Below are 18849 nucleotides of genomic sequence, written 5' to 3'. Positions count from 1 at the left end.
TCACTCTGGCAGCCATTTTGGTTAGACAATATGATGACGGACTATACTGTTAATGACTGAGTGGGACTCTGGTGATGTGCCAGTATGTTTTGATTCTTATACATTAAGAATCCTATATATAAGAATATACATTCTTGTATATTAAGAATATTATATCACATCTGCTGCCATAGTGTGATAGGGTATGACACTGGCCTTGTTGTTAAGGTTATAATGTTGATATTGATGATCAATTTGGGAAAAAGAATTAAAGCCTCCTCAAACCATAACACTGATGGAAAATGATTGGCTTAAGGAAGAACTGAATTTAGCCAATCATCAGATAATCTCTATGCTAAATAACATTGCATAAGTTTACTCTAAAGTACACATAATGGTAAATCAAGGAGTAAAAATATAAATGTAATATATGTAATGACTTTATAGGATGGATTAGTTTTTTCCTAAAAAAAATTTAATGTTTATTTTTGAGAGAGAGACACAGAGTGTGAGTGCAGAAGGGGCAGAGAGAGAGAGAGAGAGAGAGAGGGAGAGAGAGAGAGAGAGACAGAATCCAAATCAGACTCCAGGCTCTGAGATGCCAGCACAGAGCCCGATGTGGGGTTTGAACTCATGAACTGTGAGTTCATGACCTGAACCAAAGCTGGACACTCAACTGATGAAGCCACCCAGTCACCCTTAGGATGGATTAGTTTTTTCTTTAAACCTGTCCCTTCTCCATACTGGCTCCTCCAAATGTGAGGCACATTCATATGATAGTACTGTCTCTACCATATACAAGCTATACTAAATGTAGTTGCAGGTAAATATGATTGTTTTGCTATAAGACAGACTTGGCCAAAGGCCAGAGGTAGCCTTTATAGGATATCATTTGGTTTGGCCAAAGGAAAGCTCTGGGCTTTGTCCCTAGCCACTGGGAGGGACCTTCTAAACTTTTTGGATTTCTTAGATGATAGGAGTATCTTTGTTATTATGGACCACATCTGATACTTTATGCTATGGAGGTGACTCACGGTGGGCCCCTTGGGCTACATGGTATCAACCCAACTTCTGGGCAGTAGGGGACTAGGAACTGAGTGCGACTGCATGGGTAATCAATCAATCATGTCCACTTAATGAAGTCCCCATAAAGTTGTGGACACCAAAGCTTGGGTGAGCTTCCTGGTTGGCACTAGTGAGTGCATATTGTCGCATGTCAGGGTTGGAAGTGAAATGCATTCTGAAGACAACAGAAGCTTCACATTTGGAACTTTACCAGGCTCTGTCCTATGCGTTATTGGCTGACTTTAATTTATTCTTTCCCTGTAATAAACCATAGGCACGTGTATATTAGCTCTGAGTCCTGTGAGTCTTTCTAATGAATCACCAAACCTGACAGTGATTTTAGAAATCCCCTCAAACTTGTAGTTGGTGCAGAGGTCCCAGAAACATTTGGCAACTCAGAGGATTGTGCCCTCAAACCTCACATTTTAGCTACCTTTGGAAGTTGTAGGTATATTTAAAAGGGAGAAACTGGACCAAAGAAAATACTCTGTCTCCATATACCTCATTTAAAAATAACTGTAACTATGGTGGGGAAGCCAAGGCACATCAAATTATTTTTAATACATGCCACAAAACAAATAAGTCACACCAGACACTTTACAAAGAAGAAGGTTCCTGTTATGCAGCATACTCAGGCAATGACTTCACTCCTCTATTTAAAGGAATTTACATGGTTTAAAAGACCCTCGTGGTGGAGCCCCCACTGCCTCCTCACCTGCAGAGGGTTGGTGGTACTGCCTTGCAGCCCTGAAACGAGTTCCCCCAAATGTCACGGCCTCTCAAAATACAGGGCATGGGTTTTCTTCTGCCTTGAACGCTTTCCATCAAACCTGCGCCTGATTTATTAGTGTTTATCCTTCAGACCTCGGCTGAATTCTCTTTTTCCAAAGGAAGTTTTGCCTGCTTGCCACAGAGTAATTTTATACCTGTACAGGAACATGCACTTCTCCTTCATCACATTTTTGACAGTTGTGATAATCTGTGTCTGTGTCTCCCTTATTAGGCTGTAAGCTCCATGATAACAGGGTTACCTGTTTTGCCCACAGTTGCGGAGTGGTGGTTATGAGCCAGGTACTGTAAGGTGCAGTTATTTTACTCAATTCATACTATTCAATGAGTCAGATGTCTTCATTGTGGCCCCCATTTATAGAAAAAGAACGTTTGACATGAAGACCTAAGTGTCTTCATGTGTGGAGACTCTAAATGTGGGGAAACCATGGGGCACCTGGGTGGCTCAGTTGGTTAAGCATTCGACTTCAGCTCAGGCCATGATCTCGCAGTTCGTGAGTTTGAGCCCCCTGTTGGGCACTATGCTGACACCTCAGAGCCTGGAGCCTGCTTCAGATTCTGTGTCTCCCTCTTTCTCTGCCCCTCCTCCGCTAATGCTCTGTCTTTCTTTCTCTCAAAAATAAACATGCAAAAAATTTTTTAAAAAAAGTGGGGAAACCAGGATTGGAATCCATGAATTTTGACTCTAGGCCCTATATTTTAAAAACACCATATTACAGTAGATGGTTAATAATACTTGCTATATAAACAACAGAAATTAATAAAATATGCCTAGAATACTCTGTTATGCTTTACAAATACTACCATTTCCAAAAATTTAGATGATAATCTCTCATACCATAATTGTATTTTATCTTTTGTAATCAAGAGTATACTCCAAAATCTTACTGAGCTATAGAAATATTAGTGGGGAATCACTTATTCCCAGTAAAAGCATCAGGAATACTTTTAATCATAGGAAATTGATTCATAGGAAATTGATTCAATATTCTGAGTCATAGGAAATTGCAACTTGGAAGCTGTAAAAAAAAAATACAGCTCTGAAGCTTTGAAAAAAAATAGCTCAGTATCAGTAATTTTATATAGCTCAATCCAATCAAAACTTTTTGTTGTTGTCAATAGAAATCCAAATAATATTTTTTTTTCTCCCTAATTCAACAACACATGAGGCTGGCCTGGCGTTTCCACAACGTGAAACAAGATGACGAGGTTTATGTCATCAGGAAATTTATTGCCTGAAAATACAAAGAAAACCCGCCCAAAGAAGTTTTGCAGACCAAGTATCTGAAAGGAAAGCACTGCCCCTTGCTCCTTTGTGCTTGCTGAGACAATTGAGATATTGTTATTGGATGCAGTTGCACGCTCCAAACCCTGGCACTTCTCTCTTCTCCAGCATCTCTGAAGAAATTTTAACAGAGCTTTAAACCTTGATCTCACTTCCTTAACCTATTTGTATTTCCCAGTGGTGGAAAATAGTCAAAACAAACAACTATCTAAGCACCGCCTCCAAAAACCATGATAACAAAAAACGGAAACAAACTGAAACCCTTTGACCGAAAAGGCAAAAGGCAAAGCAGAACAAAACAAAACCGAGATGCTTATCTATATGGTGCAGTCTACCTAAATTCAAAATCTGTTTCTTTTGTGGCTCATACGGATTCTTTGTTGAAGTACTTTCAGTGCAAAGCTGAACCAAACGAAAGTGGAGTAAATGCTCACGACCATTATTTCCCATGAAATTAATGCTGGCTTCAAAGTTTTTACCACCTCACCTTTCTGGAGAACTTGAGTTCTAATAGTGTCACATCGCAGGACCTCTCGTGCCGTTTCTGGAATCTGAAATTGACCTGGACATCTGGTAAGACATTATTATGATTTTCTCTGTTTTGTGGAATGTTCTGAAGCTTTACCCTCACTATGAAGATACTTGTAGAGGGATGAAGCCCACTGATGTTTCTGGCCTTGCTTTTGAGTTTATGAAATGACCAAGATCTGGCAGCCATAGAGTTATAAGGCTTTTCTCATTTTCATGCACTTTTGCAAGTTCTTCAGTAGTTTGTTCATAGCATTCTGGGTGTAGTTCACAGCTCATACTTAAGGACCATATGACACCCTCCCTCCTTTAAAATTGCCTGCAAAGAGCATGGATTTGGGAGTGAGATAGATTAACATGACTTAATGCATAATATTATTCAAGACAGCGTCATGAGGATTAGATGAAAACACTTCTACAACTTTTACTTTATTTGTTTAATTTTTTAAAATGTTTTCTATTTATTTTTGAAGAGGAGGGGTAGAGAGAGAAAGAGACGCAGAATCTGAAGCAGGCTTCAGGCTCTGAGCTGTCAGCACACAGCCCAATGCAGGGCTCAAACTCACCAACTGCGAGATCATGACCTGAGCCCAAGTTGGATGCTTCATCAACTGAGCTACCCAGGTGCCCTGCTTCTGTAACTTTTAAGTGCAAGGTTTTGAGGCCTAATTAGACATTCAATACGTGTTCATTTTCTTCCTCATCTCCGTTAGGTGTCCTCTACCCTCCACGATGGGCCACTGGTGTCTCTAGTTGCCGGCCGTGTAGAGTATCATCTTTTCTTATCTCAATACTTACATCTGGATTCTGTGCTCTGTTACATAGGTGTAACAAAAGCTCCCTGGCCTTTCTTCAGCTTTCTGTCTCTTGGGGAAATCTTCTGGAACCTTTCAAGTTTAGCTTGGTTTCAAGGGGCACCATTCTTAACCACTGGCACAACTGTTGGCATGTAGGGTTTCTTTAAAAAACCAGCGGCCAGGACCATGATTTTCTTCTATTTTGCCAAGAAATTTCATTAGTTTTATTTAGAACTGAGACTCCCATGAAATGTGAAAATTACCCAAAAGACTGTGGAAGTTACCCAAGAAAAGAGGCTTGTGAAACTCTATTAAATTATACTTCAGATCCTTCATGAAGCAAGGTTAATCACTGGCCCCACTGTAGACTTCATCTTAGGGTGATATTATACAAGTCTTCTGGATAGTCCTTAGAGGATATGGGTGAGAAGTGACCAGTCTGGGTCTCCCTCTGATACATACCTACATACATCCAAAAAGTCTAGCAGCAGTCAAAAAAAAATTTTTTTGCCTACTCATTAAATAAACATTTATATAATACCTACTACTATTGTTCAGCTCATGACAAACACTGAAGATTCAATAATAAATATGGTTTAAATTTTTCTTTAATGTTTATTTATTTTTGAGACAGAGAGAGCCAGAGCAGGGTAGGGGCAGAAAGAGAGGGAGACACAGAATCTGAAGCAGGCTTCAGGCTCTGAGCTGTCAGTACAGAGCCCGACACGGGGCTAGAATCCATGAGCTGTGAGATCATGACCTGAGCCGAAGTCGGACGTTTAACTGACTGAGCCACCCAGGCGCCCCAAATATGGTTTAGATTAATAAATGTATTTCTTGTCTCAGACAAAAATAAACTAACAAATAACTCTCACCATATGAAGAGCAGTATTCTAATTATTGTGCATCATATCTCTGATAATATATAATACAACAAGCCTCTGAAGTGGGTGAGTACTATAATTATCTCCATTTTACAGATGAGGAAACTGAGACACAGAGAGGCTAAGCAACTGACTCTAGGTGACACAGCTAGTACGTGGAAGAGCCAGAATTTGAACCTTGGCTATTAGACAGTTTTTGTTTTTGTTTTTTTAAGTTTCATTTATTTAATTTGAGAGAGATAGAGAAAGCATGAACAGGGGAGGGGCAGAGAGAGGGAGAAAGAGAATTTCAAGCAGCCTCCATCTTGTCAGCACAGAGCCCGATGCGGGGCTCAAACTCAAGAACCTTGAGATCATGACCTGAGCAGAAATCGAATTGGATGCTTACCTGACTGAGCCACCCAGGTGCCCCTTGCTATAGGACTGTTAATGTCCTGCCACATGGTCCCTTGGCTTACTTCTGAATTCATCTGTGGGGGAAGTAGTAAGTTTCCACATGCTCAGAGCTTCCCACCACAGGCCCCTGGTATGTATACTTGTCAGCCTGAGAGCTTTCTCTGATTATTGTTTGGGGGCTTGCTCAGCGTTTGCAGGGTAAAGCTTAAAGGTGCCAGGTCTTTAATGCCTCCAGAGAAAACTCTCTGTGGGCGTTGGGTATGGTGGGTAAAATACCTTGTCCCTCATCTCTTGGAGACATGCTCCTTAAAGTTCTGAGACATGTTCCTTAAAGTTCCTCAGAGGGTTTTGAATGGTATGGCGCTCCCAAGGCTCTCAGGCATGACCTGCTCATTGGCATGTTTGATCTCTTTGATCTCTTTTTCCCCCTTTCTTTCTCCACTCCTTCATCTGTGCTTACTGGGATCACCTCTCAAAACAAGTACCTGCACCCAAACCTTTACCTCAAAATTTGCTTTTAAAGCCACCCAAACTGTGGCAGATACAACTCTCAACATAATATACTGCCTCTCTACAACCTCTGGTTCCTTAGTCTGCTTGGTCTCTGCTCAGAAAGGCCTGCCTTCACCATCTAAATTAAAATATTTATTTGTTAGGTTATAGGCTTAGCTGCCGAAACAAAGAGACCCAATATTGAGATTAAAAAAAATGAATTGCACTTATCTCTTGCATAGCATTCCAGAAATAGACAGGGAGTCACCTCCCCTTCCAAACATCTATATTCAGGAACATAGATTCCTTCCATCTGGAGGCTCTACCATTCCCTAGAGTCCCTGTTCAGGCTGGTTCACATTTCCACCAAGAAGGGGAAAGGAAAGAAAGGTATCCTTTATTAAGTATGTATCTTAGAAACTGTACACATTGCTTCTCTTCACATTCCATTGGTTAAGACATTGTCAGATGGCCTAGCTACGAAGGAGGCTGAGGAATATAGTTTTACTCAGGTAGCCATGTTTCCTTGTATCATTCAGGAAAATGGATATTGCGGATAATTAAGAGTTTTAAGCAAAAATAGCATCAACCCAAACAGCATTTATATATTCTTCTTCCTGCTTTATTTCCCATCAATTCACATATCACTATTTGATGACTGATATATTTCTCATATGTCTCCCCCACTAATGTATAAATGCCTTGAGGGAGAGGCTTTGTGAGTTTTGCCCACCTATAAATCCAGGCTCCAGCATGGTGCAGGAAGTCTGAAATCACTAGGGCTATACTACCTCTGAGGAATCAAGGCGACAACTTGTTTCTTCAGCTTTTGGTGGCTGACCTGGCTTTCTGGGCTTGTGACCACATCACTGCAGTTTCCAACTCTGTCTTCACATGACACCCTTTCTTTATATCTGTGTCTTGCCCTCTTTTGTCTGCCTCAAATATCCCTCTGCCTTTTATCTGATAAGGAAACTTATCAGTGGATTTGGGCTCACCCAGTAACTCAGGATTATCTCAAGACCTTTAATTGAATCACGGTTGAAAAGGCCCTTTTTCTGAAAAAGGTAACATTCATAGTTTCTACAGTTTTTCTGTAAATATATCCTTTTTGAACTAGGGTAGGGGGTCTGGGCGTGTGGTACATTTTGCAGCCTACCAGTCCCTTCTCTGGCCCCAAAGGTTCATATCCATCCCACATGGGAAATACAGCCACTCCATCCCAACATCCCCCAAAGACTCCATGTATGACAGCATCAACTCAAGTTCAAAATCTCGTCTAGCTCTCATCAACCCCCTAATCCCAAATATCATCATCTAATCAGATACAAATAAGACTCTGGGGATCTACCCTAGAGCAGAATCTCTCTTCATTTCTGGACCTGTAAAACTAGAAAGTGAACTGTCTGCTTCTAAAATACGATGATGAAACAAGCATAGGGGAAAACAAACAAGCACAGATTCTGTAGACCAATAATGCATCTCTGTGTCAGATTAAATCTTGAGGCCACCTTGTTGTAGACCTTTGCTGGGGGAGGATGGCAGAGTTCCTCCAGGGAGAAATGTATATACATTTGGTGGTGGTAGGGTGGAGATCGTGAGACATTTTGTTAGGGAAAGGAAGATGAAAGAGATGGAGTTATTGAAAAAAGTCCTGTAATTTTTCTATAAATTTCAATAGATAGCTGTATAGAAAAAAGTATTATTGTTTGTTTATTATTTTAGCCCATTCTGATAATTTTAATCTTTTTATCTATGCCTATCTATATTTATCTACCCATCTGTCGATTGAAATTTATAGAAAAATTGAAAGTATGGTGCAAAGAACAATTTCATTTTTCCTGAAGCATTTGAGACTAGGTGGCCAAATATGTGCCTCCGTCACCCCTAATATTTTAGCATTTCCTACAAACCAGAACATTCTTCAATGTAACTTCAATACAAACAGAACCAAGAGATAGATTTTGACACATTACTACATCTAATCAGATTCCATTCAAGTATTGTCAGAGGTTCCCACAAGGTCCTTACCCCACACTCAAACTTCCCAATTGTCCCAGTGAGGCCTTAGTAGCAAACATGCTTTCATCTGTTCACATTTAGTTGCCATGCTTCTTCACATTCCTGGAACAGTTTGTTGGTCTTTCTTTACTTTTCATGGCACTTTTGTAGATGACGGGCTATTATGTTATAGACTAGATATAGAAAGATATGTTTATATTTTCTAGAATTTTATGTGAATAGAATTATACATTATGTATTCTTTTATTTTTTGCCTGTCTTCTTTCACTCACCATGATGATTTTGAGATTTAACTGCCTCTGTAATTCATTATTTTGGGTGGGGCGTACTAAATGCCTATAGTTGAAGGCATGATACCAATGAAAAAACTTAAGTAGATATTTTGGTATTTCTCTTTTTTTTTATTGTTGAGCTGTACTCTATTATATGGTTATACCACAATTTGTTTATCTACTCACCTTCTAGGGAATATTTGGGTTGTTTCCAGTTTTAGGCTATTACAAATAGGCTGCTGTGAAAATTTGTGTACACATCTTTGTATGAACATATGCTTTCATTTTTCTTGGGTAAATACCTAGGAGTGAAATGGCTTGGCCCTACTGACTTTTAAAAATGTGCTATCCATTTCCAAAAAACTATACCATTTTGCATTCCCACCAGAAGTGTGTAAGAGTTATGATTGCTTCACCACCTCACTGATACTTAAGTATGGCCAGTATTTAAAGTTTTAGACATTGTAGTGAGTATGTAGTATTATCTTTTTGTGGTTTTGATTTGCATCTCCTTGATGACAATCATGTTGAGCATCTTTGCATGTACTCATTTACCATCCATATATCTTCACTGGTGAAGCATCTGTTCACATTTTTTTTCCATTTGGGATGTTTTATTCTTATTAAGTTGTAAGAATGCTGTATATATTCTAGACTCAAGTTCTCTCCCTAATTTTGAAGGAAATTGCTTCTAAAGTCCAAAGTTTTCAAAAACTTTAAATGATTACTACTCTGCTTTGCTTTGTATTTAATAAAACCTTCACTAAACTGAAGTTCACTCAGAGTTTACTCTATGTCTTCTTCTAGAAATTTGGTAGGTTTTGCTCCTACACATAAGTATATGGTCCATTATTATTGTTAAAAATATGATGTGAAGATTTAAAGACTTGAGTTTATATATATATATATATATATATATATATATATATATACACACACACATATATATATACACGTATATATATATGTGTGTGTATATATATATGTATATATATATGTATATATGTACGTATATATATATGTGTATGTATATATATATATATATATATAGCAAAACTGTTTTAGCATCTTGACTGAAGAGGTTATACTTTCCACACTGAATTTTCTTGCATCATTGGTGAAAAACAATCAACCATGTATGTTTGCATCTAATTCTGGGCTCTTTATCTGTTCCATTGACTTCTACATCCATTTTTATGCCAAAAGCACAATTTTTCCTCAGTTGAGTAATAAATATCCTTCAACGTTACTACTTTGTTTTTTTGACATGTTTCCATCATTTGTTTTTTGAGCAATTCTTTAGTTTCTGGCACTAAAGGATATTCTGTGTTCATCTTGTATTGCCTTAAGACCTAAAATTGGCCTTTCCTCCAACAAGCCCTATTTCCTATCTGTGGCGAATAGTATTTAGAAGCCAAGATCTGAGTGGGCGTCATGGACATTCATGACTATTAAGAGTATCACTAGTCCCATACCACTTAGTGGACAAGCTAGAGTATATATATGCATGCATTTGAACACACATATGCACACATAATATACACGTATACACATGATACATATATTTACATCCATATTTCTCCATTTTTATCTACCTATTGAAGACTACTATTTCACATTGATGCCACCAATTCTAAAACAAGGTTAATTCTAATGTTTTTTCTTTCTATATTTGAACTGACTTCTGTGGCAATGCGGAAGCAGGATCCTCTTATCTTAAATATATTACTTATTTGATCAACCTCCCTTTATGCCATCACCATTGCCACCTTCCTTCTGCATAAATACCCTTCTTACCTTGTTAGGCCTCTTGTGCCAGACTCTTCCCTATGTGAAATCCTGTTTTACATTCCTGGGTTGTGATACTTTATGCTTGGCTGTTGTTGGGGAAGAATGCCCTCCTTACCCTGCTTGGACTTAGAACACTACTTTTCAGGGGACTCCCTTTCTTTCCTACCCCCAAAACCTGTGCAAATATTTACCTTCATCGCCTACATTGAGTGGCTTTAAGATTGAACTGTTTTGGAAAGAAAAGGAAGAGAAGAAGATGAGGAAGAAGAAAAAGAAAAGAAAGACTAGTGGGATTGGATAAAAAGTAATTACATTTTGTCTTTAAGTGAGTGATAATGCAGGGTGCCTGGGTGGCTCAGTTGGTTAAGCATCCGACTTCAGCTCAGGTCATGATCTCTTGGTTCGTGAGTTCAAGTCCCGCGTTGGGCTCTGTGCTGACAGCTCAGAGCCTGGAGTCTGCTTTGGGTTCTGTGTCTGCCCCTCTCCTGCTCATGCTCTGTCTCTCTCTGTCTCTCAAAAATAAATACATGTAAAAAAAGAAATTAAGTGAGTGATAATGCAACTCTACTATTGATTTTATAGGAAAGACACAAATCACGTGTAAATAACACATTGATTGTATCTTTAAATTTAATTGACCTTTACGGAAGTCAAAGCTGCTACAGCTGCCATTTCACATATCCTCTCCCCTCTCCTGCTGGGGAAAAGACAAGGTGCATTCTTTAGTGTGATTCTACTTTTGAAACTCCAACTCAAGAGTAATGGTTGAGGAAATTTAGGAGTGATATCTGACATTCAATTTTAAGTGACTGTGTTTTTTTTTTCTTGAATCTTTGACAAAATTCCACCTTTTGAGATGATTTGATCAATAAATGAGATGACCTGCTTCAAAGCTTGGTCAGGGGACATAGAGAAGATGAATAGTTACAGAGGACAGGCTACTGGGAGGGGAGGGATTACTGAACTAGCAACAGCAACTTGTATACGGATGAATCCGTATACATAGTCAGTAGAAGAAAATACCTGAGGTCAGAAATGAGCTATGCAGGTTAATGTTAACACAAAGCGCTGTGAAATTAAATTTCATTAGTTACCATGGCATATATGTAATTATTGAATTCCATGCAATTCAGTCAGTGATTCACATTTAATATTTCATTTCATATGATAAAAAGCCAATGAAGTAGTGAACTATATCCACTCTAGAGGGGAAAAAGCTTAGAGGTTTAAACAAAACAAAACAAAACAAAACAAAACAAAACAAAACAAAAAAGAAGACACTTACTTAAGATCACCAAATTGGTAGTTAAGAGAGCTAGGGTTGAAACTTTATATCAGGAACTCTTTTTTTTTTTTAATGTTTATTTATTTTGAGAGAGAGAACGTGAGTGGAGGAGGGGCAGAGAGAGACGAGGACAGAGGATCCCAAGCCAGCTCTGTGATGACAGCAGCTAGTCCGATGTGGGGCTCAAACTCATGAACCATGAGATCATGACCTGAGCTGAGTTGGATGCTCAACCAACCGACTGAGCCACCCAGGCGCCCCTAGATCAGTAACCATTAACAAATATGGCTACAGTCATTTTAACCTATATCATCTTTGCAGTCAGTTTTTTCAGTAGCAAGAAAAGGCCTTCAAGGCCTTAAATTGATGTTAGATAAACATTCATACCTACAACAAGGATTAATCACAGATGACATTCTGTCTGCTGCATTTGGTGCAGTATATAGAAAGCTGCAATGGTTAAGGAGGGCTTTCTGAAGGAGGTATCCTAAGAGAAAACTCAGAGATGAGTATTTACATTAATCAGATGAAGGATAGAGAAAGGGTGGAAAAAGAAACACTTGTACTGATATAGAAACAAAAGAGGACATTCTGGAAACTGGCAAGGTCACTAATAATTGTTTTATAGAGAACAACAAGTATGATCAAAGGTGAAGGCAGAAAGGTAGTTAGTGGATAGATCCTAAGTGCCAGCAGACACCAAGCTAATTATCTTTTCAGTTATGAGTTATTATTGAACTCTTTTCAGTTGGGAAGTAAAGAAATCAGATTAGTTTTCTAAAGATCGATCTCAGTGGTGTGGAGAATGGATCCCAGTGCATTGGTGAGAAAGCAAGCATGAGATAGAATAATCAGATAAGTGATATTGAACAGATCCATTTGAGAAATAATAAAGGACTTGAGCAAAGGAGTAGCAGTGAGCAGAATATGTAGGTTATGGAATCCAAAAATATTTAGGCACTAGTATTTATAGAATTTGTTCAGTGTCAGGTGTCTATGCGTCGTGCCATTCAGATAGAGCCTTCCAGTACTCAGGTAGATGTATGGGTCTCAGCTTAGGACATATATCTGACCTGGGAAACTAGATGTGGGAATGGTAAGTGGACAAGAGTGTCGCTGAAACCATGGGGCCAGATGCTATCACTTAGAGAAAAATGTACAATGGAGAAAATAGAAAGCCAAGGACAGAACCCTGGCAAGAACAAAGGCACAGATACTAGAGGAGAAGGCCACAAAGGAGATGGAAAACTTGAAGCCAGAAGGATAGGAGGGCAGCCGGAGATAGAATCATTGAAGAAAAAAAGAGGAAACTATTACATTTAAAGTCTTAAATAATTAGGGGCACCCAGGTGGCTCAGTCGGTTGGGAGTCTGACTTCGGCTCAGGTCATGATCTCACGGTGCGTGGGTTTGAGTCCTGCATCAGGCTCTGTGCTGACAGCTCGGAGCCTGGAGCCTGCTTTGAATTCTGTGTCTCCCTCTCTCTCTGCCCTCCCCTACTCACGCTCTGTCTCTCTGTGTCTCTCAATTATAAACATTGAAAAATTAAAAAAAAGTCTTAAATAATTAAATCTAAGGAGGCATGTTATCAAACTGCACAAAATGGCGTGTGTTGCAGACATTTAGTGATAGGCCAAGCATCATAAGAAGCAGTGTTACTCACAGAAGCTTGCAAGGCATTATTTTTATGTACATATATGTATGTAATATAGAGCTAATTTATGCTTCAGATGTGATATAGGCTGAAAATCTCTAATGTATTTACATGGAACTTAGCTAAATTTCTGGATTTATGAATTCATCTATTCATTTATCTATTTGACCAATATTGATTGTGCACAGAGCACTGAGCTGGAATATTTGATAATCTCTTTTCTATGAAACGCTGAAAGAAATTCTGGTGGCATTTATTTCTTCTCCTAGAGTAGAGGTATCTCTTTGTCCCAGAGTAGATTGTGTTTTCTTTTTCTCTTTATTCAAAATTATTTTGAGAGTGGAGGGAGGGTCAGAGAGAGAGGGAGAGAGCATCCCAAGCAGGCTTTGTGCTGTCAGTGCTAAGCGCAACATGGGACTCCATCTCACAAACTGTGAGACCATGACCTGAGCCAAAATCAAGAGTTGGATGCCTAACTGACTGAGCCACCCAGGTGCCCCAGATTGTGATTTCTTAAGAACAGGTGCTATGACTCAACCGTCTGGAAAATGGAAATTAGAATGAAGTCTTGCACATAATAGAAGTACAGATAATATTTAGTGATGGGATGAAGCATGAGAGTGGGAATAGAGGATTTTGTGACTGATTATATCCATCAAGAAAATGTTCCTTGGCACTGCTGTCAGAGAGCATTTCTCACTAAATGGTCTGACTCACAACAATTTTCCATACGCTGCTTTGGAGAGATGGCGTAAAGTAATGGATAAGGACTATGCTCCTGGGCAATATGGTAAATATGTATTACAACTTTGGTAAATATGTATTACAACAAATATGTATTACATCCTTTCTTGTGTAATGAGATTGTGTTTGCTATTTATTTAAGATTGGTTCTTAACACTTGTATGACTACCGAGCTATTTTTAATTTCTCTTTAAAATTTCTTACAATTCTTGTTTCACTTTCCGTATGTTTTACCCATGGCCCTGTGAAGGTTGGGGGGCATTGGGTCCATTCGGTCATTCTGGCTATCACTATGTCAACATAAATGTCGGTGTATGTCTCAAAGATGATGTGGTCTGTTCAGAATATGCTTTCGACCTTTATCCTATCCAACCAACAAAAATTTGTTGCCATTACTTTCTACCTAACTAATCCATCACACCAGTTTTGGCTACTTAAGTTATTCCTAGTTATATTCTAAAAACAGTATCTCATCTTGCCTTCCCACTCTTTAAGAATGTTAATATACTTTAAGCTATACTCTTTAGACTAAATTAGTCTGTGTTAAGATTTTACTTTTGATTTCCTTTGAATTACTATCCTTGACCTTTTAATTACGGTAATTACTCTTCTGAAGTTACAATAAATAATCTATATTATTTCAATATTTGGATATCAAGATCTGAATACCTAATTTCATGTAGTTTTCCAAGTGGCATCAGAAAATGCATTACTATTTGCAAAAGTCATAGAAATTTTAAAGCAAATTTTCTAAGTAGACTCTCTTAATATGTTAGTTGATAGAAAAGTATTTTTCTTTTTGAAGAAATTCTCTGTCATTTGTGAAGTCCTCTGTATTATACAGACTGTGGGTGAGACTTCTATTACATTAGGTTCCTTTTAGTTCCAAAAGGCCAGGCATACTTCTTTTGAATTTTACAAGGAATAACTAAGAAGAAGACATTTTTCTCCCTTTCATTTGCATTCACCCAACATCACAGATATGTATAACTGTAGCCACATATCATGTAATACATATAAGGCACCTTGCTGGGTATTGTGGGTGAAACTGGGGTGAATTGTTCACAGTTCCTGCCCTGCAGCCATGCACTTTAGTGTGGGAGACAGATCCTTTAAGAAGTATCTCTAATTCATAAAAGGAAAAGAAGCTGTTATAATGGAGATACAATATATAATAGAGATATGCAAGAGTCCTAGACAGAGAGTTTTCAATATTGCCTGAGTTCATGGTAGAGATGAGATCTGAGTTGGCCCAAATGAACGAAAAAGGAAGGACCTTCTAGGTAGTGATAAAGGCTTGAGCAAAGATATGGAGACAGAAAAGTAAACGTTGTTTAGAGAAACAATGATTAACCTCTTGTGTTTGGAACATGTGTTTAACATGTGTCTCAAGAATAGTTCAAGATGAGATGAATAAATTTGTGGAAAATTCAAATGCCTGGCTGTCAAGTTTTGACCTTGTTAGAAAGGGACACTCAGAACAATATTAGGGAAAGATGTAATATTTTCTTTTTCTTTTCTCCACAGTATTTATAAATGAAATGATGGTAATATATTTTGATACGTCTATTCATATGATGTTTCTTTTTAATATATTATCCTTTATATTGCTTTACTCTGCCTTGAGGAAGATTAGCATTACTACATCAGAGAATAAAACAAGAAAAGAGTGAGAGAACATCAGTACTAAGTTTTGCATTGCAAATTGTATTTTTTATTCTTAGCAAGACAACAGCCTTAAAATTTTAGTATTGCTGCAATATAAAGGGAATTTCCAAATCTCTATAGCTTCCACAGAGGGATCTGGAGCCAGAGGTCTGACTAGATCTTTTGCTCCTTCCCTGGTATGTGGAATGGATTCTGTTTTGAGGCTAAGCCCTTCAGAAGAAGCAAGATGTGATGGAGAAAAGAAGGGGAAGTAGGGAGCCCAAGCTATAAACTCTGTCAGATTGTGGAGAGAGATGACAAAACCTGATGAGAGGATAAAAGAACATCTATGGCTAAGAGATATTTTCCTGAAAACAATTGTGCTTTTGAACATCCTTCTTTGTAACCTCTGCCAACCTTAGAAAGTTCATTTATTTGTCTCCAAAAAGCATGAGGGAAGAGAGGGCATCCAGAAGCCTTAACTGAGAAAGACAGAATCAACCAGAAGAGATAGTTTAATAGGGAAGAAATGAGATATTATAGTTCAGGAATTGAAAAAAGTGTTTTGTTTTCTCATTTACCAAAGAGATGAAGATCTCAAAGGAAAATCAGATCAGTCATAGAAAACAAAATTACATTTGCTTTAAATATCTGAATGTTGTTATTGTTTTTCTATTTAACAAAGTGCTTCATCCATTTATGAATCATTATTTGTTTCTCTTAATTAAACCACAACAATTGTATAATAAAGGACTAAAACATTTCACACTGGTTTGCCAAGCCTTATAGCAACTTGGTTCTCTTACTTGGTGGCTGTATCACTGGTCAGAACAAACAAGCAGTTCATGACCTAAGATGAAAGGTGTGTGGAGAGTCTTAGGTCCCCCAGGAGGAAAGTAGCAGAGAAGCTGATAGACAAGGAGGAGAATAGAGGAGGCTGAAAGTATCATGTCTGGAAAACAGGAGACTTATGATCCCATGACTCTGCAGTCCAGATTATCTGGACCTAGGGATCACCCTTCTAAGGCAGGTATTATTACTTTGGTGCACATAAGACCATATTATATTTATTAACACTTTCTGGGATTAATTTTTCATTTAGTTGACTTTACAAAACAAATTTATATGCACTTTTCCTCCCCCCCCTTATTGCCATTGATCCTTTGGTCCCTAAACTAACTGCTCTATTATCTGGTAAGGTGTTAGATTTGGTAATATTATCTGATATTAACAGAAGTACTGTATTGTTTCAAGTTACTGCAGAAGACGAAGAACTGTGGATTTGGCATTTTGTGGTAATATTGTCTTATTAAACAGAACATGCATGTAACAAAATAAAAAAAATTATATCTAGTTATAGAAAGCCTATGAATGGAAGAAGAAGGGAAGAAGAAGAGGTGGCATATTGGTACTGAATGGAACTTGTGGGGATGGTGGAAATGTTCTGTATCTTCCCATAATGGTGCACCCATTTGTCAAAACTCATTGAATTGTACACTTAAAGTGTATATAGTTTATTATATGTAAGTTATACTTCAATAAAGTTAATTTTTTAAAAATAAAATAATATAGTAAGCATAATAATTTTGCCAAGCAGTGCTTACCTAGGTTTGAATTCTTGCTGGGCCCCTCACAAACTGGCCACTCACAGGGGTAAATGATGACCCCTCTGAACCTGTTTCTTTATCAAGTAAGAATAGCAGAGATATCTATTCCCTAGGATTCATATTAAGAAAATGTGGTAATATATGTAAAGCACATAGGAAAAAAAAAAGCACATAGGAAGAGGTTCAGGAATGCGTATCTTTACCTATACTTGTATAACCTAGTGAGAGCTAATAAAAACATCTTCATTAATAGACCTGAATAATGCAATCTCAATTATAAGAGACAGCTCTTTGCTAAAACACCTAAAATAAAAAAGAAATATGTGTGCTATTATTCTAGTTTTTTTCTAATATAAAAGTATTCTTTCCCTATATTTCATTATTTCAGGAGAAAATATATTCAGTTCTTCTGACAAAAACTGAGGGAAAAAAGGTTTTTAATATGCTTTTAGTAAGAAAGATAACTACAGTGTGCTCATAATGGTCATATAGCTTTCTTTCATTGCTGGGGTTCTAAATTACACTACACCACTAATGTTATGCCAATAACAAAAACTATGAAGTTTATTAGCTAATGTTTTTAAGAACCACTTCCTTTAAAAGTAAAAGATCTCAGTCTCTTGGCTCTGTAACCGTTTTTGGAATGTTCTGGCTGAATTCTTTTAAAACAGCCTAATTTATGGCCCAAACTATCATGGTTACTTCAGTATGAAGTTAATTCATTTAAACACAGACTAGCTTCTGATTCTCTCTGAGATTTACATTGTAGCCAAAGATGGTATAAAATAGATTCACTCCCTCAGAATAAAATGATAAGAATTATTGCTCTTGGCCTCTCTATGACTGCTTCAGTCAACAAACGTGTTGGCCTTGTAAAATAATGACTAAAATGCTCACCATCTGAAAGCTAGGAAAGGAATGACTGTACCATAAAATATTTAAATGAAATTTGCCCAGAGACTGAGGAAAACCAGAGAAGAAGAAACTCCCTTATTTCTTATTTGTTTGTTTGCAATTTACATCTCACTTCTGCTTGCTTATGAAAAGAATTGGAAGACAAGACGTGTAGTCTTGCACACTATAGTCACTTTAAAAGATTTGGAAAGAAAAAAAGAAATGGAATTGGGGGGTATTCAATTACTCTAATATATGCTAAATGTCTGTAATTCGCTGTTACTGAACAATGGAGAGGAGCTCATCTTTGTTGCACTGTAGTGAAATGTGAACTATAATTGGGAACCCATTTAATTACCGTTTTGTACTCCAGCATACTGTTTTGTACTATAGCCCATGAATTTAGTGAAGTTTACGATATAGTAGGTAAGAGTGCATGTTCTAGGGTCAGGAAAATCTGAGGTTGAACACCGGTTCTCCCATCCAGTGGACAAGTAGTATGGCCTCAATTCCTGCCTCTCCAACCTGATGATAATCATAACCATCTCATGAGTTTTTGAGAGGATTAAAGTCAAGAGTACATGGCAAAGACCCGTTTCTACACCTGGCATACTATAGGTTTGACCAATCATCCCTGGCACCTTACATACAAAGAGTTTCTGTGTTATGGGTAGCCATTACTATTGTAAATACTACCGGAGAAAAATTTAAAATCTTTC

At 37.8% G+C, this 18849-nt stretch overlaps 1 long non-coding RNA gene across 4 annotated transcripts in view; it reads left to right on the top strand.

Annotated features, from left to right (window-relative positions):
* The first annotated feature begins 2455 nt into the window (after window positions 1–2455).
* Window positions 2456–18849, top strand: part of LOC125174806 (uncharacterized) — a 51502-nt gene continuing 35108 nt past the window's right edge. Inside the window, exon 1 of one of the 4 annotated variants that reach the window (XR_007155566.1) lies at window positions 2456–3691. This is a non-coding gene — a long non-coding RNA (uncharacterized LOC125174806). The remainder of the gene's footprint in view (window positions 3692–18849) is intronic. The other 3 variants (XR_007155570.1, XR_007155569.1, XR_007155565.1) reach the window with 3 other exon arrangements.

Source organism: Prionailurus viverrinus, chromosome C2 (genome assembly GCF_022837055.1).
Source record: "Prionailurus viverrinus isolate Anna chromosome C2, UM_Priviv_1.0, whole genome shotgun sequence".
Lineage (NCBI taxonomy): Eukaryota > Metazoa > Chordata > Mammalia > Carnivora > Felidae > Prionailurus > Prionailurus viverrinus.
The sequence above is the reverse complement of the archived record's forward strand: the minus strand, read 5'-3'. Positions and strand labels throughout refer to the sequence as shown.